Genomic DNA, 24091 nt, shown 5'->3' with positions numbered 1-24091 from the left:
TTCAAATAAAAAGCTCAATGAAGTCGTTTCTGGCTTCAGAGCAGATATACTGGTTAGTTGCATTCCAATGGGCAAAAGATGGAGTCCGTCCACAATCATAATTTTTGTTTACTTTTAATTTTTTCTTTCAGCGAATATCTATATTTTTATCATTACCATCTTATGCATATTTCACAACTTGTAATGAAAAGTGTTGTCTTTTTATTTGAATGCTCTCAAAGAAAATCAAATATTAATAAAAAACAGACACAGTGTTCCCAAAAGAAAACTTAAAAAAAAAAAAGGTTATTAATAAAAATGGCAAGTTTTTAAACATGGAAAATTTGCTTATAAAATAACACAGACCCCCTCCCCCTCCTAAAAAAAAAAACATCTGACATCCTGTTAGAAGATTTTCAAATAATTTATTGAATGTTTATCCCTATTTAAGGGATTTCATCAGGGTGATTGATTTTTCAAAGATGAAGTTCCTTAAATAAGGGTTGAAACATTGAAAAATTCACTAATGTTGTAGGCTTTCCTTTTTATCTCTATAAGGGGAAATATTAATTCTATGCAAACAGTATCACACTGTCTGCATAGGCAACTCACAACTCTTCAGGTTATGTATAATCTTCTACCTCCTCTTTAATGGATGATGTCACAAAATGATATTATCCATTTTCAATGTCATAAAGAATTTTCCTGTGGTCTTCCACCTCTGTTTTAGTGGACGATTTCATCCCTTTGTGACATCATTCAGTATACTTCAAGATAACTAGATCCACAGAGTTTTTTAATAGTATTCTAGACCCCCTTCCCTTTCCGGATCTAGATTGTTTGTCGAGTATATATATATTTGTAGTCATTGACATACAGTACTGTATGCCAATGACTACAAATATATATATGTGCTCTACCCAAAGAGGCTTAAAATATATTTGTAGTCATCGACATACAGTACTGTTTCGTTGTATCACAACTCATCAGTGCTGCTAGACTAGCACCTCTTCCAAGCCAAGGATTGAACCAAGAACCATTGTGCTGACAGTTGGCAGTTCTACTCATCGACCCATGGGAGCGGTGCCCGCAAATAACCATGTCAAATGTCTATTTTAAACAAACATTCATCCACCACTTTTATAGTGCTCAAACCGCTTATTTACAAACAAACAGCGAGCCTCGCATTTTTCAGCCAATTAAGTAGCGGGTGAGATTATTTATGACAGTGCTCTACCCAAAGAGTAGGGCTTAAAATATATTTGTAATCATCGACATACAATATTGTTTCATTGTATCACAACTCATCAGTGCTGCTAGACTAACATCTCTCCCAAGGAGAGATGTGTGTGTGTGTGGAAATATGTTTCTTCAATTATATTTCACCTTTTATTTATACCAATTCTTTAATTTATGAAGCTCAATGTAATTACTAGGGATATGACAACAGCATATTCTTTTCATTGTTTTGACTCTCAAGTATATATCCGACAGTTAGACACAATTAATTAACTTAGAACCACATCACTCTACATAAAAACATATAAGATATCAATGGATATATACCTGAGAATCAAAACAATGAAAAGAATATGCTGTTGTCAAAGCCCTAGTAATTACAGAGCATATAATAAATAAATGACAAAAGTCTGTATTCCAAATTTGAAGATGTTGACCATCTTACCATTTATTTCTTTCAGTATGTTTCACATTCACAATTGCACAGCTGCTGTCAAGAATTGTGCATGTTAAACATACTTCAAGGAATAAATGGTAAGATGGTCAGCATCTTGTAATTTGCGATATAGACTTTTGTCATTTATTTGTTATATATACCGGGTTATAGGTATTAAAGAGTGATAACTATTGAATTTAACAAGGTTATTAAGAGTGCTCAATGAAAGAAGAGCAAGATATATTTTTATTAATATAAATAAATTTACAAGGTCACAACATTGGACATGCTAATATTTTGGACAGATGATCAGTTAAAACCACTAGTCCTTGACTTAAAAAAATAGTTGCTTTCCACAGAAGAAACCAGTCCTCATATGAAGAAAAAGAAAAAGTTGCATGTACTTAAAAATAAAATGTTATAAAATTTAAAGGAAGCCGGAGGCAGGGTCATGTGAAATATATACTCCAGAAATTCAAAATAAGGGCAGAAAAAAAATAAATAAAGAAGAAAAAGGAAAGAAGGCATATTCAATGTGGAGGAAGGGAGTTACTAGGAAATCATTAGACGAAGAGGTGAAAGAGTGAACGGGGGGGGGGGGGAGAATTGACTAGATTACGATATTTATTAATCCATCAAAAATTCAAAGAAGAAATTATAGTAAAGAAAAATCCTTAACCCATGAATTTTCAAAGATAGTCTTTTCATCAGAAAATAATTATTCCTAAAAAAATGCTAGTTGGCATAAATTTGAAAATATAAAAAATATATAAGAAACCTTTTGTTTTGTGAAACAAAAGCCATTTTCAATAAGAATAAAAAATTTAAAAAATCAATCAATTAATAAAATAGTAATCAAAGAAAGAATCTGGAATTCAAGTGTGAATGGACCATAGTGTAGTGCAAAAAATTTCAAATATTAATGTGTGTGTGTGTGTGTGTGTGTGTGTGTGTGTGTGTGTGTGTGAGTGAGAGAGAGAGAAAATGAATGAATGAATGAATACCAGTTACTATCTACATAGACCACCTGTGATCCAATTATGTGTCATCTTGTGTTCTTTAATTTAATGGATGACATCATCCTTTTATTACTTCATCATTTTCAGTATCTTCAGCCTGTTTTAGAAGATGATATCATAAAGGATTTCCCCAGTGTCTTTCATGCCTGTTTTAGTTGTGATCTTTTGTGATGTGAGACATTGTGCTCAGATACAAATATGCAAACAAGATCTACAAAGTTTTAGTAGCTATAATAGATAGATTCTATTACCTGATTCAGTCATTAAAGAAAATGAAACAAAAATGTTTTCATATAAAGTCAATTCGAAAAGTGTGTTCTATGTATTTTTATGTTTGGAAAGGCATGACATTTGGATGATGTCAAATATAATGCTATGCTAAACCCATTTCTTTTGTTATATAGCTGATGGGTGGGAAGGGGGTGGTACGTTTGTTCACCTCTTGTTCTTCTCTAGCTTATAATTGCCAGCATTTAAAACATAATTTTACATAATGTAAAACATGTTAACCAAATATGATGATAATAATTTCAGCTGATGACAAAACTGGGATACCAGATTTATATATGATCTGAGGGATTTTATTTAGAATTGTCTTTTTTTTTTACCTTTTAACTTCCAAATGTGGAAATACATAAAATATATTGAGTTTCACTTTTTTTTTTTTTCGCAGGTTCATAAACGCTCACACACTGGAGATCGTCCTTTTAAGTGTGAGTTTTGCAATTGTGGAAAGGCCTTTGCCACGGGTTATGGCCTCAAAAGTCATATCCGCGTTCATACTGGGGAGAAACCCTACAAGTGTCCAAAAGAGAACTGTGATAAAGCATTTAAAACATCAGGAGATTTGCAAAAACATGTCCGCACACACACTGGTAATCTTTTTTAAAAAAATTTTTTTGTCCAATATCAGGCTGCAACAAAAGTTGTGCCCATGTTTTAAGTTAAATAAAACAATGAAAAAATATCTTTAATGTAGTCAACATCCTTTTCTCTTTCCTCCTTCCATAAATTGTAAAAATGATCCAGTAGAAAAAATAATTGCACTGGAAATGAAATTTATCAACTTATCTAGTTTTATTGCATGTTTTAACGTGGAAACAAGTTAGTATGACAAACAAGGGAGATAATCCTTGAGTTTACTTGACAAATTATGGGTCCGCTATTTTTAAACCAACACATTTTAGAACCTAATTGTGGCTGATTTTTTTGTTAAAAATACATCTAGCACATCTACTGGATCATTTTTAGTCCAATATCTGTTGAAATTTACCTTGAATTGTTGCGTTGTTGGTGAATATATTACTTCATGTAGAAGTCTATTCCAAAGATCAGGGATTCTGACTGAAAAAGTAGCCCTCCTTTAGTTTAATCAAAATTGACAATGAAATAATTTCATGTATCTGTGTAGTCCAAGTTCTGGTGCAGGAGTGAATAAAAGGTCCTGAGGTATATCAATGTTCATCGAGGAGATTGTAGGCCCAAATCAGATCACTGCATAATTGTTGGTGATCAAATGAAAAAAAGTATGCTTTTGGAGTTGAACTCTCTGATGCTGGATGTCACGAATTTTCAGAATAACTCAATATCAGTAACAAAAAGACATTTTATATTTTGTAAATATTATTTATTGTCATCTGACAGCATATTTTTATTTTACAGGTGAACGTCCATTTAAATGTCCGTTTGTTGGCTGTGCAAGATCATTTACAACATCTAATATTCGTAAAGTACATATTCGAACACACACTGGAGAAAGACCTTATGTGTGTCGAGAAATAGGTTGTAGCAGAGCATTTGCTTCAGCTACAAATTATAAGAACCATGTACGCATACACACAGGTACTTAAAAAAATTTTTATTTTTTTTATTTAACAAAAACATTTTTTAACTTATTTATTTCTTCATTTTTCATTATTTCATTTTTTGACTGTTTTCATTTTTTATTTTTTTTTCATTTTTTATTTTTTTTTATTTTTTCATTTTTTTTTTTTCATTTTTTAATATTTTTCATTTTATTTTTCATTTTATTTATTTTTCATTTTATTTATTTTTCATTTTATTTATTTTTCATTTTATTTATTTTTCATTTTATTTATTTTTCATTTTATTTATTTTTCATTTTATTTATTTTTTTCATTTTTTATTTTTTCATTTTATTTTTTTCATTTTATTTTTTTCATTTTTTTTCACTTGTTTTTTATTTATTTTTTCATTTTTATTTTCTTTTTCTTTTTTATTTGTAATTTTTTTTTATACTTTTTTCATTTTTATTTTCATTTTATTATTTTCATTTGTTTTTTTTTTCATTTTTTGTTCTTTTCATTATTTGTCTTTTCATTTTTTTCATTTTTTGTTTTTTTTTTCATTTGTTTTTTACATTTTTTATTTTTTCATTGTTTATGTTTTTCATTTATTTTTTACATTTTTTTCATATTTTAAAATGCATGTTCGACATAAGAACGAAAATTGCAAAATTGATTTTGCATTAAAAACCAATGTTATCTACTTAATTGTCATATCGTAATTGGTAACATGTTGCTGCATCATTACATAAAACATGTACTTTCACGATTTCATGATCCATTGATCCGCCATTATTATTTTTGGAAATGTAACTTAAACAAGGGAAGTAACTCATTATTTGGAATCTGTTTATTATTTATATATAACTTATTATTACTTTGAAAACTTTTTCATTAATAATTTTTTACTTTATCATTTTCGATAATTTTTTGATATACTACTAATTTCAACATAACAATTCCTTGGCCTTCGGGTCAAGATCAAAGTGTAGTATCTGTTCTTCAGATGCTGCATTTCAGTTTCTTGTTCTCTGTTAGTGGAGGAGAAATCCTTTACGACTGAGACAATTTTAATTTTTGTTCCTTTTCTCCACGTTAAAAACGACCCTGGTGTCTATCTTTATCTTTACTCTGCCCCGTGGGGAGGCATTGTAAATAGGAACATTGGTTATAATTGAAATTCAATATTTTGATTTCTGTTCTTAATCTGAACATGTCAATTTTTTTTTTTTATTTGTGTTAAATGTAAATGATAATTATCATCTAGTGTGTAAATAACTATGATGGAATTTTCTATTACTTAAAAAGAACAATCTTGCAAGACATTCTAGCTCATTCTAGCAATTGTTACTTGTTTAGTAAACCGTCTTTCCTATACTTGTTAGAATTTTTCCTATTGTTTTCTCTGTTAGCTTTGATACTTGATTTACAACTATAATGAAACCATTTAAAATGCAAAAATTTAAACTTGAAATAGAATTTGGCATTTTTCAATGTTTTTTCTTTTCGATTTTTTCCTTTTATTTGTTATTTTTAAACATGATTCATTTTTTAATTCGTTTGTTATTTTTTTATTCATCCAATTTTTTACTAAATTTTATTGATTAATTTTTTTTTATTTTTTAGTTTATTCATTCTCTAACTTATTCATTTCTTTATTTTAATCATTTTTTTCCTTTCATTTTTTAAAGTCTTTTTCACATGGATTTTTTTTTTTTTTTTTTTTTTTTGCCAAAATTCCAATGGAAGCTTAAATCCTGAAAGAATTCTATTTCCATGTCATTTATGAGTTTAATTCCCTTGTATACATTTCAGGAGAGAAACCTTATGTATGTACAGTACAAGATTGTGGCAAACGGTTCACAGAATATTCGAACCTTTACAAACATCACGTGGTGCACACACATTCCAAACCTTATGTGTGCAATCATTGTGGCAAGACCTACCGACAGACATCCACATTAGCAATGCACAAGCGGACAGCTCATGGGGAAGATGAGGTCACACCAGATGGAGACGCTTCTTATCATTCTGATAAACCGTTAGGTAAGTTAAATGCAAGCTGTTTTATTTAATGACATTTTATATTTATACAGGCAACGACTAACCCGACAGCCTATATTTCATCATTACAACATGGTTTATATTTTGATTTTGACATTTGTAGTATAAATGGAAATTTTCCATGAGAACTAATTTGTTGAGCACGACAGAAGACAGACTTTTTTTTTTTTTTTTTTTTTTTTTTTATTCAATTTTCACCCCAAACAAGGCACAGTGCCACTTTGAAGCAGGGGGCTACTATTAGGGAATTAATTAGCGGGGTCATTATGAAGGGAGAAGAGTAGAAAGATGTTTGTTAACATTACACTTGAACTTCTGCATATCATTGCAGTTGGGAAAGCAGAATCCCGGAAGGGAGTTCCAAAGACCCGCAGTTCTGGGGAAGAAACTATTGGAGTAAAAGGCTTTCTTGCACCTAGGGATCTCTACTGTAAAGGGATGAAACTTAGTAGCTTGCCGGGTTTGTCGGGGGTAGTTACGTCGGGGAGGTACAAGTGTTTGCAGTTCGTCAGAGCATTCACCATTAAAGTATTTGTAGAACAGGCAGAGGAATGCAACATCTCGTTGATGGGACAGAGGTTGAAGCCTAGATGACAGTTCAGGACCTATCAGGTTGGCGACTCTTTTTTGAACCCTGTCCAGAAGCGAGAGACAAGCAGCAGATGCACCAGCCCAGATGTGACAACAGTACTCCATACATGGGCGAATGGTTGCCTTATAGAGGTATAGGATACTGGCAGGCGTAAGTAGTTTTCTAGCACGGTAGAGGGAGCCAACCTTCCTTGCAGCAGCCTTGGCAATGCTCTCAATGTATCTATTCCAGTTCATATTCCCTGTAAACGTTAGGCCGAGGAGTCTAAAAGAAGTACTTTCAGGCAATGTGTTCTTGGCCATTGCTATTGGTGGTAGAGAAGGTTTCTTGTAGTTATTGAAGGAAACAAGCTTAGTCTTAGACTGATGCCGACTTGATGTTTATATTCCACTTGTATGCTATTTGAGTTCCTTGGTCATTGTGTTGTATTGTTTCTCTTCCTTTTAATTATACCTTCTTTCGTGCGTAAAAGGTGAAAAGGTGAAACTTCGAATGCCAGTGCTTGTAAAAAAAACAAAAAAAAACAAAACATCATTATGAAAGTGAAAATTACACGTTATAAAAATTATCTGAAATGGATGGAACACCTACAAATATTGGTCACACACCTGAAGCCATTCGAGTATGGCCTAATTATTAAATGATGTATAGAATTTTTTTCTTCAAACAAGTAACTGTTTATCAAGGTCCGCAGCTTATTTGAAGATAAAGACTAATTGAGTTTGACAAGTGGATGGTGGTGAAACATTGAGAGGGTTAATAACGATGGTTGTAAATGGTCAGAAATTGATTATTTAAGAGGACGGCTCAACTAGAATTTGTTTACATTGAACTTGAAAACTGCAATGTTGTAATCAGCCAGGAAGCAGCCCCATGATACTGTGTCTTAGAAACGTTGTTTCGATCATGTAGCTTATAATTTTACCTTTGCATGAGCACAGATGACTGATGTAGGTGCTTCTTTAGATGTTTTCTCTTATGTATGTTGAAAATTAGGTTTTGATGTATCATTCAAAACATCTCTTCATCTTAACACAAGAACTTCCTGTAACTACTAGCTTAAAAGATCCTCTAGAGAGCAGATTATATGCAAGTTAGCTATATATTAATACCGTAGTACCTTTAATGTACATACATGTGTCATGGTTTCCAGATTATAAATTATTTGGTTGGGAGATCCTTTTTCTTAAAAAAGAGGATAGGTGATAACATACCGCGAACATTAAATTATTCGTATATAGATGCGCTAATTTAGTGTTCGTTGCACATTATCACCTTCTATTCTCCTTTTTAATAAATAGGATCTCCTGATCACCAAAGGTTCAATGTAAAAAAAATATTTAAATAAAAACAATTGATGTTGCTTTTGGACCATACGTGAAACTAAAATATCCATTCTTGGTTGTCTGACTGGGATCAAAGGGTAGTATCTGTTCTGTCTAAAGATGGTATAATGATATCGTGGGGTTTCCATTTGCACTGGGCATCCATGCAATAAAAATATGTCACAGACTCCTATAAAGATAATGGAGATAAACCGTAATAACCAGATATATTCTGACACTACATTAACCAGATTACTTAGGTAAATACTTTTACAGTTTTAACAAAAGGGCTACAATAATATTGCGGGATCTCCATTCTTGCTGAATGTCCACAGAATGCCCAGCAGCAAGCTGCAATATATTACATATGAAGGTGCCACTGTGGAATTTTCACATGTCCTGCTAATTATTATTATTAGTAATAAATGTATTGTCTAGCCTCTTGATAAAACCCATGTCCAGCCTCTCATTTTACCTTGTAGTCTGTGGTTGATGACCAGTAGCTGGAATAATTCTCACACACGGAACAATTTAATATAAAACCTACTTTATTTTAGCTTAACTGATTCGATCAATTTCCCTCATTAGGAGTTTTTATTCTGGCTACAATGAGGCTACACGCCCCTATTTATTCTACTAAACTACATAAAGTCCCCCCCATTTCTAACTTATAAGCTGCAACTAACTCATTTTCAAATATCTTCAATCTTAATGTGACCCAAATGATCAATTAAATATCCACACTTTCATATGGAACAACTTAGCCCACTAGTTATTAAAAAAAATGTCCCTGCTAATTCAACATCCTACCAAAATAGTGTTAAAATTTTTAACCTCCTAAGACACAGGTAGTATTTCAATTTTATTTCTGTGCAGGACAGGCGATTTTGTTGATATGGTCACATTGAATAAATATATGAGAATGCTTGGATTCGTAGATATAGAACAGTTGAGATAGCAGGGTCAGTTTACAAGGGAAGGCCAAGGAAAACATAGGAGCAAATGATAAGGATAAACTTAAAAAAGAGATGGCTAAATAAAACCTAGTCATGGAAAGGTTAGTTTAGAAGTCAATTTCTAAAAGCCACACACTCTTCCTTTTAAATCAAAATGCTATAAATAATCTATTACCAACTAAATGTGACTTAATGAACATTATTTCCCTAAGGCCTTTTTCTCATGTACTTTAATGACACAAAATACACTTTTAAATATATTTTAGTTTTAGCATTGAGTTATGTTCGAAAAATAATTCTGTTTTAATTGTTCTTAATTAGCTGTAATTTATAATTAACCAAATAAATCATTCATCTCTTTCTCTTAGATATCTGCATTTTTCTCACTTTTACACTATATGTTGATTCAACCACTCTGTAATATTTCTATATGGTGCTAATAGCATTTAGTGAATGATTCTAAAACATCTTCACCTAATTTACATATGTGTGTTTGTATGTAACACTATTGTTGGCTAGGGAGCATATCTTAATGTGTCTGTGCCGTAGGGCCATCTCTAAATTGCCTCTTATCCTGGCTCCCGAGAGGTATGATAATTACATTCCCTAGTTCAAACTCACACTGTTCCAGATTCTTGAATTCAATAGCCTTGTGCCATCTGAATGAGTGATTCAACCATTGTGTGTTTAATGAGTTTTTAGCATTATTAATTCTTGCATCATTTATTCTCTAGAGGAAATTAATGACCTGAGCTGTGACCATTGAACACTTGTAATAAAGAAGCAGACAACCAATTTTTTTTATATAAAAGAAATGTATTTAATTTCGTCTTTCTGAAAAGCATGTAAAACTTTCAGACTCAGCAAGCTGAACCTCAGCATGATCTGTTTTGTGTGAGAAGAAATAACAAACTGCTAAATTCTCCCTTGCTCTGACAAAAGAGAGAGAAGGTAAAATATCTTCAAGAGAAAGAAAAAGATAAGAATACAGATCAAAAATAGACAGGGAGAGAGAAAAGCTAAATCACTGATTAATGTTGGATGAACCAACAGTTCATCTGACCTTTGTCCTAACCTCAATCACTTTGGTCATTAATGTTTTTATAAACAAAGTGGCTCTCTGATATGAGGCTGACATTTGAAGTGTGCTATCATCACACTGCTAATGCAATGATACAATTGTCTCAATTTACTTGCCTCCCTACAAAAGCAAAGAAAGTCGGCTATAAGGCTTTGAATGTGGTGTATTCCAGCTCCAATAAAAGTGGTGCTCTTCCTTTTACCCATATATACACCACAAATGCATGTAAATGCTGAAAATACAAGTTTATAATATAATAAAGATAATATAGAAGTAAAAAGACTAATTATTTTCAATTATGCAAAAAGAATGTCTTAACAGATATGTCACAATTTATGAATTAAAAAAAAAATTCAACACAAAATAAACAGTGTAAGTGGTTATGAGCCAACACTTCACAAGACTTCCTTGCATGGTGTTTTTTTTTTTAAATAAAAATACACGATCCTCTGTTTCATAAAACTTTTTCCCCCTAATATTAACAATTAGCATAGATATCCCGAAAAACTGAGTCGTAGGAAAACCCTAAAAAAATATATCTTAGTGATGCCTGAAGATTGAACTTTCTTTATGATCTACGGCCTCACCCTCAAGCCCACGGTTTGAATTCTTGCAATGCAGAGCTAACCCCTGTTTTCCTTAGTAGAGAAAAGGAAACATGTATTCAACACCCGAAGAAGGTTGCAAGGTATAGTGACAGAAACATTGTGCTAATAACACTCAAGATGAGAATGATTGTCCGATTAATCAAAATAATACAAACATTCACAAGTATGTCTATAAGTATGTGTAATTATTAATAGTTTGAATTATTTGGATTATTCAGATTTCTGTTCTCATCTCGAATGTTATTGTTAGAATGAATAAGTTGCTGTAACCCACAACCTTCTTTAGGTGTATCTTGTTGAACTCGGGAATCTGTACAGAATTTTGAATGGAAATCTTAATTTAATCCACGTATGGCTGCTCTCATTTTGTCAGCCATTATTGGATAAAAGTCTCAAGTAATTTGGAATTATATTCTTAGTATAATCCTATTATTAATTGTGGAAGAAGATTTTTAGGTTGGAGTCTGATCTTTTTAAATTTCAGGGGCCAAAAGTTGAGCATTTAGGTTACAACCACACCCTGAGAAAGTTGGATGCTACATCAGTCAAATGTAGTTGAAATATAAGCATTGATGGCAATAGTTTGAAATGAAACAATATTTTTTTTTTTTTTTTTTTAGTTCTTAATGTAGATAAAGAGTTGTTTCCCTTGCTAATGTGGTCAACCTTTTATTTTTATGTGAAAAAGAAAATGTCATGTTGTTTGCTTCGTACTTCTTCAACTGCTGCATAGTTTTCCATCTTTCCTGTGTATCGTCCTGTATAAATATCCATGACATTTTCCTACTCTCATTTTATCGGTCTGTTTTATTTTAGATATTTCATACACAGTTGTCGAGGAGTGTGCAGAGTCTTCAAAAAAGAAACCTCGTCTTCATTATAATCTTACAAGTGCAAACACCCCAAACCTCCAAGAAGATGGAGAAGGCACATTAGTAATCAATACATCAGATAGTGGACAAGTGTGCTACACATCGGAGGGTCAACAGGTATTATTTCATCCCTTATTTAGCATAACTGCCTGGCAGTGTCCCGAGCATAAATAAAAAAAATAAATAGAATTACAAAGTGTGTGTAGCATTTTTCTTTGAAAACTACTCTTTTTTTTTTTTTTTTAACCCCCTTCCTCGTCTCTCTGTTCTTCCCCACCACTGTCTAACCCCCTCCCTCTTTTTTCTTATTTTTCTCCATACTTCCACTACACCCTGCAGCCAGGAAGGATGTCCCTTCCTTCAACCAAGGACAGAAGATATAACACTTTAAAATAATAATGTGCAGAAAATGTACAAAGTTTACATTTGCAACAAATTAGGCACAAGGCCATCAAAAATGTGGGGAAAAGAACGTTGTTGGTAATCCTTTATAACAAATAATGAAATCTGTCTATCCTACTCTACACTAGAATCATCTCCGTTACAACAATACAATATTTTCATTAAAAGCCATCCTACTTTAGATATCCCGAAATTGATTGAAAAATTTATTATTAATAATATACATAAAAATTTATTGATAATAGACATAAAAATTTATTATTGATAATATACATAAAAATTTATTATTGATAATATACATAAAAATTTATTATTCCTAATATACATAAAAATTTATTATTAATAATATACATAAAAATTGATTATTAATAATATACATAAAAATTGATTATTAATAATATACATAAAAATTGATTATTAATAATATACATAAAAATTGATTATTAATAATATACATAAAAATTGATTATTAATAATATACATAAAAATTGATTATTAATAATATACATAAAAATTGATTATTAATAATATACATAAAAATTGATTATTAATAATATACATAAAAATTGATTATTAATAATATACATAAAAATTGATTATTAATAATATACATAAAAATTGATTATTAATAATATACATAAAAATTGATTATTAATAATATACATAAAAATTGATTATTAATAATATACATAAAAATTGATTATTAATAATATACATAAAAATTGATTATTAATAATATACATAAAAATTGATTATTAATAATATACATAAAAATTGATTATTAATAATATACATAAAAATTGATTATTAATAATATACATAAAAATTGATTATTAATAATATACATAAAAATTGATTATTAATAATATACATAAAAATTGATTATTAATAATATACATAAAAATTGATTATTAATAATATACATAAAAATTGATTATTAATAATATACATAAAAATTGATTATTAATAATATACATAAAAATTGATTATTAATAATATACATAAAAATTGATTATTAATAATATACATAAAAATTGATTATTAATAATATACATAAAAATTGATTATTAATAATATACATAAAAATTGATTATTAATAATATACATAAAAATTGATTATTAATAATATACATAAAAATTGATTATTAATAATATACATAAAAATTGATTATTAATAATATACATAAAAATTGATTATTAATAATATACATAAAAATTGATTATTAATAATATACATAAAAATTGATTATTAATAATATACATAAAAATTGATTATTAATAATATACATAAAAATTGATTATTAATAATATACATAAAAATTGATTATTAATAATATACATAAAAATTGATTATTAATAATATACATAAAAATTGATTATTAATAATATACATAAAAATTGATTATTAATAATATACATAAAAATTGATTATTAATAATATACATAAAAATTGATTATTAATAATATACATAAAAATTTATTATTAATAATATACATAAAAAATTATTTTTAATAATACACATAAAAATTCATTTTTCCTAATATACATAAAAATTTATTATTCATAATTTATATAAAAATTTATTATTAATAATATACATAAAAATTTATTATTAATAATATTCATAAAAATTGATTATTAATAATATACATAAAAATTGATTATTAATAATATACATAAAAATTTATTATTAATAATATACATAAAAAATTATTTTTAATAATACACATAAAAATTCATTTTTCCTAATATACATAAAAATTTATTATTCATAATTTATATAAAAATTTATTATTAATAATATACATAAAAATTTATTATTAATAATATTCATAAAAATTTATTATTAATAATATACATAAAAAATTATTATTAATAATACACATAAAAATTCATTATTCCTAATATACATAAAAATTTATTATTCATAATTTATATATGTACAAGGATTTCATTGTAATGAAGTGGAAGAGGGAAAGAACAATAATTAAAAAATATTCCTTCCTGCTATTTTTTTTTTTTTTGTTTTTACATTTTAAGCATTTCAAATTGTTTTTATAAAAATTTAGTTTAATTATTTAATAATCAAACGATACCAATACTAATGAAATGTAATGTCCAAAATCTTATTACAAAAAAATTAAAGTATCCTGGGCAATACAACAACAAAAAATTTACAAAGCAATTAATTTTATTTAATTAGTTGGACACAAATTTCATTGAGTTAAAGTTATACATTGCAAACATAAGAATTCAAATTTGCTATCATAATTTAATTTTATTTCAAGACAATACAATTTAAATTCAACAATGAATTTTATCCAAAAACTTGCTATCACGTCACAAAGTTTGTTACTTAAAACATTAATTTGAAATAAAAAAAAACATTTCATTACTGTTTTATGAACACAAAACGATATCTTTTTCATTTATTCATATAGATAGATTAACATTGTAGTAATTTTAAATTTATTTATCTTTTAAATACAGTATAAAGAAAGAAAAAGGAAAATCATTTTACCTTTTCACTTGCAATTTAGAAATAGATCACAACTTGTTGAAAATCAAGTTGATTGCTCTAAAGACAGGAATGTGTGAACAGAAATGCTAATCTAACAAATAGTTCTTATTAGACATTTATTAGTTAACCATTATTTGTTATTTTTTTTTTTAATTCAATGATTGTTTGGATCTCAATATAACAAATAGTTCTTATTAGACATTTATTAGTTAACCATTATTTGTTATTTTCTTTTTAATTCAATGATTGTTTGGATCTCAATATAACAAATAGTTTTTATTAGACATTTATTAGTTAACCATTATTTGTTATTTTTTTTTAATTCAATGATTGTTTGGATCTTAATCTAACAAATAGTTCTTATTAGACATTTATTAGTTAACCATTATTTGTTTGTTTTTTTTAATTCAATGATTGTTTGGATCTCAATATAACAAATAGTTCTTATTAGACATTTTATTAGTTAACCATTATTTGTTATTTTTTTTTTAATTCAATGATTGTTTGGACACTACCATTTATGGTAGCACATCTAAGACAGTAAACGACCAAGTTCTCTCCAATTCTCTCTCCTCTGATCTTGAGCATGTAGTACAATGGGGAAAGGAGTGGCTGGTTACTTTTAATGCATCTAAAACCAAGCTTCTCTCTTTACATCATCAACATTCTGATCCACATCTGGCATCAATTGAAATGAATGGCTCTCGTCTTCAGGAGGCCTCAAGTTTTGACAAGCTTCTGGGCTTGACCATTACTCCTGATCTTAAATGGAACACGTACATCAAATCTGTTGCCAAGGCCGCTGGAAAAATGGTGGGATCTTTCTATCGATCCAGTAGATATCTCACTGCTGATGCAATTCTCTATCTATATAAGAGCCAGGTACGTCCAAGGATGGAATACTGTTGCCACATCTGGGCAGGAGCTGCTAGAAAGGACTTGTCCTGCCTTGATAGAGTTCAAAATAGACTTCGTAGCCTCGTAGGAGATGTCCTTTTCTCTTCCTTGCAACCTCTATCTCACAGAAGAGATGTTGCGAGTTTGTCTCTGATGTATCGTTATTTTCATGGAAAGTGTTCGACTGAGCTTCAATCTATGGTCCCCCCTCGCCAAACTTTCACAAGAAACACTCGTCTAGCTGTAAACACTATCAATAATTCCCCCCACTCTTTATCTGTGCCTAAACCTAAACGTAGATTCCATGAACAAAGCTTTTTTATTAGAACTGCACGCCTGTGGAATTGTCTTCCGTTTTCCTGCTTTCCGGCTGACTACAATATGGTTGTGTTCAAGTCTAACGTAAATAAGTTCTTGATGAGCCGTTCCATATAAGTTATCAAATTTACCAAATTTTCATTACTAATGATTATTATATTGTCCAATTTCTACTGTACACTCTTTAACCCTTATCCTTGAGTGGCCTCTTGGCCTTGATAATGAGTTGATACCCATGAAAAAAAAAAAAAAAGAAAATGTCCAATGTGATCAAGTTCTAATTGAATCGTCCCCCTAAGTAATCCAAGTTACAAAATTCCCACTGTTTACTATGCTAAAATTACAATGACTAATGTATACCTATTAACCCTTATCCTCGAGTGGCCTCTGGGCCTTGATAAGTGGTGACACCCTTGTAAAAAAAAAAAAAAAATCTCAATATAACAAATAGTTCTTATTAGACATTTATTAGTTAACCATAATTTGTTTTGTTTTTTTAATTCAATGATTGTTTGGATCTCAATTTAACAAATAGTTCTTATTAGACATTTATTAGTTAAGCATTATTTGTTATTTTTTTTTTTAATTCAATGATTGTTTGGATCTCAATATAACAAATAGTTCTTATTAGACATTTTATTAGTTAACCATTATTTGTTTTTTTTTTAATTCAATGATTGTTTGGATCTCAATATAACAAATAGTTCTTATTAGACATTTATTAGTTAACCATAATTTGTTATTTTTTTTTAATTCAATGATTGTTTGGATCTCAATATAACAAATAGTTCTTATTAGACATTTTATTAGTTAACCATAATTTGTTATTTTTTTTTAATTCAATGATTGTTTGGATCTCAATATAACAAATAGTTCTTATTAGACATTTTATTAGTTAACCATTATTTGTTTTTTTTTTAATTCAATGATTGTTTGGATCTCAATATAACAAATAGTTCTTATTAGACATTTATTAGTTAACCATAATTTGTTTTGTTTTTTTTAATTCAATGATTGTTTGGATCTCAATATAACAAATAGTTCTTATTAGACATTTATTAGTTAACCATAATTTGTTTTGTTTTTTTTAATTCAATGATTGTTTGGATCTCAATATAACAAATAGTTCTTATTAGACATTTATTAGTTAACCATAATTTGTTTTTGTTTTTTTAATTCAATGATTGTTTGGATCTCAATTTAGCAAATAGTTCTTATTAGACATTTTATTAGTTAACCATTATTTGTTATTTTTTTTTTAATTCAATGATTGTTTGGATCTCAATATAACAAATAGTTCTTATTAGACATTTATTAGTAAACCATTATTTGTTATTTTTTTTTTAATTCAATGATTGTTTGGATCTCAATATAAATAGTTCTTATTAGACATTTTATTAGTTAACCATTATTTGTTTTTTTTGTTTTTAATTCAATGATTGTTTGGATCTCAATATAACAAATAGTTCTTATTAGACATTTATTAGTTAACCATTATTTGTTATTTTTTTTTTAATTCAATGATTGTTTTGATCTCAATATAACAAATAGTTTTTATTAGACATTTATTAGTTAACCATAATTTGTTTTTTTTTTAATTCAATGATTGTTTGGATCTCAATATAACAAATAGTTCTTATTAGACATTTATTAGTTAACCATTATTTGTTATTTTTTTTTTAATTCAATGATTGTTTGGATCTCAATATAACAAATAGTTCTTATTAGACATTTTATTAGTTAACCATTATTTGTTTTTTTTTGTTTTTAATTCAATGATTGTTTGGATCTCAATATAACAAATAGTTCTTATTAGACATTTATTAGTTAACCATTATTTGTTATTTTTTTTTAATTCAATGATTGTTTGGATCTCAATATAACAAATAGTTCTTATTAGACAAACAATCATTGAATTAAAAAAAACAACAAATTATGGTTAACTAATAAATGTCTAATAAGAACTATTTGTTATATTGAGATCCAAACAATCATTGAATTAAAAACAAAAAAAAACAAATAATGGTTAACTAATAAATGTCTAATAAGAACTATTTGTTATATTGAGATCCAAACAATCATTAAATTAAAAAAAAATAACAAATAATGGTTAACTAATAAATGTCTAATAAGAACTATTTGTTATATTGAGATCCAAACAATCATTGAATTTAAAAAAAATAACAAATGATGGTTAACTAATAAATGTCTAATAAGAACTATTTGTTATATTGAGATCCAAACAATCATTGAATTAAAAAAAAAATAACAAATAATGGTTAACTAATAAATGTCTAATAAGAACTATTTGTTATATTGAGATCCAAACAATCATTGAATTAAAAAAAAATGACAAATAATGGTTAACTAATAAATGTCTAATAAGAACTATTTGTTATATTGAGATACAAACAATCATTGAATTAAAAAAAAGTAACAAATAATGGTTAAGTAATAAAATGTCTTTTCTTTTTTAAAATAATATGCAAATTAGTTAACATTGCAAGTGATACCACATATACATAGACAATATATAAAAAAAAGATGGTGTGTAAAGTTGAATTAAGACAAGAAATATGGCATTTTGACTTCACCATTTGTTGAAGAAATGGCTCCTACATATTCATTTATTAATTTATGTTGAAAACAAGGGAAGTAAGAGAAATATTCTAACAATTTCTATGCTACAATTGAACTAAACATTTTGTTTTATTTTTAATTTTATTTATTTCTCTGTCTGTAATAGATTATCAAAGAACTCACTACACTAAAAAAGAAAAATTGACCATAAATGCAGAACTTATCCACTGACTATTCTATGAATACGTTATATTGCAGAAAATCATGGTTGCTATGTTATAGGACAAAAATCCAAATTATATTTGACAAGTATATATTTGGATCATAATTAAAAATAACCAAATGTCAGTAAGTAATAAATAAAAAAACGTGCTCTGTTGCCATGTTGTAAAACTTTTGAATTATATTTCCTTTGTGCAGATCACAATGATGTCTGGAACTGAACGTGTAAATGTGGTGACCGATGACAACACAATGGTCGCCTTACAAACAATCCCTTCCCACCAGGCGCAAACCACCATCCACCAGCATGGGGTAGCTCATATCAGCCTTGGGGATCACAACCAACATGTGTTTGTGGTCACGGATCCTTCACAGTTGCAAGCTCTGCAGGTAACAAACAAATTGTTTTCTTTAAAAAGAATTTATTTTTAAATTGATAATAAAAATTTTTAAAAATGTCTTTTTGGGAGGTAGTTAAAAAAAACAAAAAAAAACCCTTAGTCATCTAAGGTCCTAGGGTTTAACACTATATTTTATTATGAAACTTTATTTGGGATTCCATTGGAATTTTTAGTGGTTCTTTCAAATAATCTGTGCCTTTTGGGGATTAACTTAACACAACATTCAATAAATTCCATGGCAAACTAATAAAACAATTTTTAAGCAAAATTCAACTTTATTCATCAACATAGTTTCTTTCTAGAGTAATACACTGATTCTAAAGTTTCTCTAAGAATTTTATGCTTTTTTGTAGAATGGTTAGTCTATGACCTTGAAAGATGCCTTTTGAGGTTTAAAAGCAGCTAGTAGTCATTGGAGGCATATTTGAAGGATAAGGTCAACGCAGAAGCAATTCAAAGTGCAATGCGTGTAGTTTTGCAATTGTTGTGATCGATAAATGACACAGTGCATTTTCTTCATTAGTTTTTGGCAATTTTTATCTTCAAACACAATACTACACAATATTTTCTATTGATGGGTTTTTTTTCTCAAGGTAATTGATAAACATCCCAAAAATGTGAGGGCCAAAATTTGCCTACTAATGTTTGCATTTTTGATTGCTTTGAATGGCTTTCACCTGCTACTGTCCACTTAGTTGACTGACAATTTGATTTTGGAGTGAAATAATGAATCCATGTTTTATCCATTGCTTCGTATTGATGCAAAATCTTTTTTGTTCCATTGATACAGTTGCAAACAATGTTTGAAATGTCAATGTGTTATTGTTTTTGATCTACTGTGTGCAAATACAGCATTCACTCTGAACATAGCTTTCTTATTAACAAACGTTCATGTAAACTTCTAAATATTCAACATCTCTACTATTTCATACGATTTCAATTTATGATTGTTGTGAACTTTTTTTAATGTTGCTTGGGGACAACTCCCAGCATCATTTGTGTCTGTACAACTGCATTTAAAGTTTGCATACCATCTTTTAGCCTTTGTTTCTGATTAATAACACTTATCAAGCCATGGTTTTGCTTAAACAGTATTTCATAACACTTATCAAGCCATGGTTTTGCTTAAACAGTATTTCATAACACTTATCAAGCCATGGTTTTGCTTAAACAGTATTTCATAACACTTATCAAGCCATGGTTTTGCTTAAACAGTATTTCATAACACTTATCAAGCCATGGTTTTGCTTAAACAGTATTTCATGGTTTTGCTTAAACAGTATTTCATAACACTTATCAAGCCATGGTTTTGCTTAAACAGTATTTCATGGTTTTGCTTAAACAGTATTTCATAACACTTATCAAGCCATGGTTTTGCTTAAACAGTATTTCATGGTTTTGCTTAAACAGTATTTTTTCCATTAAAAAGCAATGCTTTATCACATGCACCAAATTCATATTTTTTTCATTGTTTTGAAAATTTGCAACAATAAATTCACTTAAACTGTGATTTGTGAACTTATAATCTGATTGGGCTCTAATTTTGACACATACCATTTGAAGGTTAGTACTTTATAAAAATCACAACTTTATTTTTATTGGTGGCATTATCTATGTATGAGGCATGGGGCATATCAAGCGATGTGTTACCTTAAAAGCATATCATCATCACTGTACATTGTATTCATACTTATAGCATAGCAAAATTAAATGAGCATCGGCTGAATTAGTCTAGTGTTGCACAGTTTAAGATACTTTATTTAAGACTTCATTGAAGTTTCCATGGTCGCCATTGTAATCACCATCTCTGCCTTTTAAGGCAGACTGCATGAAAAACTTATATGCATCACTGATTTTGTTAACAAATTCGGTTTGGTTATACTGATTATTTTTTTTTTTTTTCTGCCAGGGAAACATATCGTTCCCACCCCCAATCATACACTTGAGAATTAGAAATCTGATATGGAGGTTAACAGATAAAATGGAATTAAAGATTTAATTAAAAAATTCTCAAAGAGGTTTAATGAATAAATAAGAATACACTTTTTTTGCTCGATTTTAGGTTAATTGTATTTTTTTGTGTGTGTGTGAATGCATTTACTTTTACTATGATTTACGAAATATCTTTAAAAAAAAATCTTTTTTTTGGTATTTGTTGTTCCTTTTAGTTCATGAAGTTTTTTTTCTGTATTGTTATAATAGTCTTCTACATTGCATGCATATAATATATATATATATATATGCACTAGCAGGACCATGGAAATTGTTTCCTTTTTTTTATTTCTCTGTATAATATATAAATAATAATATTTTTCTTGAAAGAATAAATGAATTTTTAGTTAAAGAAATACAATTGTTATTGTTAGCTATTTTTTAAATAAAGCATGTCTTCTCTTCATTGATTTATGGACAATTATAGCAGCTTGAATGTTCTTAATGCATATTCTCTTATTACTGTAAAAATGATTGTAAAGCCAAGTATTATTTAAATAAATAAAACGTGTAATTTTTAAAAATTTATTCATTTAAAATTTAAACAGTTAAATGTTTATTATTAAAATTTTTAAAAAAATGCAAAGAGTCAGTTTTTCAAATACTCTAACTACTGCGCCATGGGTACTTGCTGCAAAAAAAAAAAAATTATAAAAGTGATATTCTCCTGATGATTGAAGGTTCAAGTCTCAATGAGGACAACCGAAAAATACAATTGCAAAATAATTAGGACCTCTATCCTATCATGGCTGACAGAACGAGAGCATGCTACCCCCGTGAAGTAAATAAAGAGTTTTGTTCAAAATTGCGTCCAGATTCCTGAGTTCAACAGAAACATTTTCAAGTTCGACAAGATACACTTGAAGAAGGTCTGAGGTTATATCAAGCGAAACATGAAAGTCTGATGAATCCAAATCATATGAATAAGCAATCCTCATCTCAAAAATTTAGAAAAGTAAAATTTAAATCTTTCTCATCCATCTGTCGATAGCTCAAACAATATGGAATGTGGCTGAAGTGCTAAATGTTTTTATTTCAATTTTAGCTGATGACACCCAAGTCATTTTTCTTTTTGCTTGAAATCTTTGGAAATCAGTACTATTCAATAGAAAATTGACTTTGTAATAATAAATATAAAACCTGCATGGATTAAAATATATTTAAGCGTATTTTATAACCTTCCCCTCCCCCAACACCCCTAGTTTTTTTTATAAAATATAAATTCTTTTTACCCTAAAGACATCGGTTGGTTACGTTTTTGTTTGTATTCTGTTTTTGGTGATTGAATGATCTTATTTTCCAAATTGGTGTGAAAAGTAGTAAATACAAGCATAATGTTGTTTAGCACATATTTAAAGATATTTGTGTGTGTAATTTGGTTATAATATTCTTCATTAAAATAGGTAATGAAATGCATGTACAAAATTTTCTTTTTTCTGTTTTTGCAAATTAGAACAAACATTCTTATTTCTTTTTGCAGCAATTGGCAGAACAGCAGCATGAAGTGGACACTGTGGATGGTTTGGAAAGTTATGCTACTAATAATGGTGTGTCTCAACAGGCTGTGTCTGCAGACAATTGTATTATCACCAATACAGTGACTGACCCTCCAGGGCTTCTTGCCTTTCATACTGAATGACCTTTGCCATGATTAGAACTGTTCAAAGAAATGACCTCCTAGTGATTGGATGAGCCAATGATTTCTCATGCTGAGAAAAGTAATAGCTTTGTTGTCACTGTTTTGCCTGACTAAATAAAGTCAACAGGATTTTTTAAAATGACCCTTGACCATAACAACAGAACTCTAAATGACTGCTGACTATAGCAACAATAGAATGAGTTTAAGAATAATTTTAAGATCAAAACCTGTGATCACTGACATAATGAGGAAGAGATTATGTGGCAATAAAAATAATTCTTGGAAATCTCAACACCTATTTTGAAAATACTTCCACTTTTATAAATTAAAACAACTGATAAATCGCAGATTTTTCTAACTAAAAACAGAATCTTTTGCTTACAAATTTTAAATTTTGAATGCATTTTATGCTTTGAATCCAAGCAATACATTAACAGTCAGGGGTTTTCTTGAAAGTTGTTATTTTGTATCATAAATCACACTTTAAAAGTAACATATTAATTTTTGCAAGTAAAATGGCACATTTCTTCAGTAGAAAAAATACAGTAAATCTAAATAAATGACTAGACTTAAATTCTAATGGACTTTTTACAGATCTTTGACGAATTACTGAATAACCTGACCTGCATAAAATTAGTACCAACCTTCTTTTCGATTGTTGGGTATTTTGGATGCCCGAGAATTTCATACATAACTTTTCTTTTTACTTTTTACCCGCCTCCCTGCGAGTGCAAAGTTAGACACCAGGTCAGTTTCTTATGTGGAGAAAATTTGATTTCCCAAAAAGGAGCACATTTAACTGGAAATATAAAAAAAAATAAACTGCATAATTATGTAGATAATCCATTAAAGATGAGGGTGCCTCAGTTGACAGGCAACAACCAACCACCCTCTTATAGGAAGAAGTGAAACGCAGCTTATCTGGCAGGTGGGGGGGGGGTCACAATGCAAATTCTCTTATCTGAAAAGAACATTTTTCCTTTTTGTCTCCCATTTTTTACCTGTATTTATCTTTCAAGTGTATTCAGTCATCTATCTTATTTACGCATATAAGATTACTAGAAAATATTTTTATGGAAAAAAACCTTTGGTATATTATATATACCTTCTTCAAATATGTAAAAACCAAGGAATATGTTGTG

At 28.7% G+C, this 24091-nt stretch overlaps 1 pseudogene across 1 annotated transcript in view; it reads left to right on the top strand.

Moving 5' to 3' along the window:
* Positions 1-23771, top strand: part of LOC145239880 (uncharacterized) — a 79218-nt pseudogene extending 55447 nt beyond the window's left edge. The window contains exons 9-14 of the transcript XR_013862389.1: positions 3347-3548; positions 4336-4515; positions 6294-6524; positions 11921-12093; positions 19116-19307; positions 22791-23771. The product of XR_013862389.1 is annotated as an uncharacterized LOC145239880 (transcript). The remainder of the gene's footprint in view (positions 1-3346; positions 3549-4335; positions 4516-6293; positions 6525-11920; positions 12094-19115; positions 19308-22790) is intronic.
* The last annotated feature ends 320 nt before the right edge of the window (positions 23772-24091 follow it).

The sequence above is a fragment of the Euprymna scolopes genome, chromosome 19 (genome assembly GCF_053919585.1).
Source record: "Euprymna scolopes isolate OS-2025 chromosome 19, ASM5391958v1, whole genome shotgun sequence".
Classification (NCBI taxonomy): Eukaryota; Metazoa; Mollusca; class Cephalopoda; order Sepiida; family Sepiolidae; genus Euprymna; species Euprymna scolopes.
Note: the sequence above shows the minus strand (reverse complement) of the source record. Positions and strands in the feature narration are given on the sequence as shown.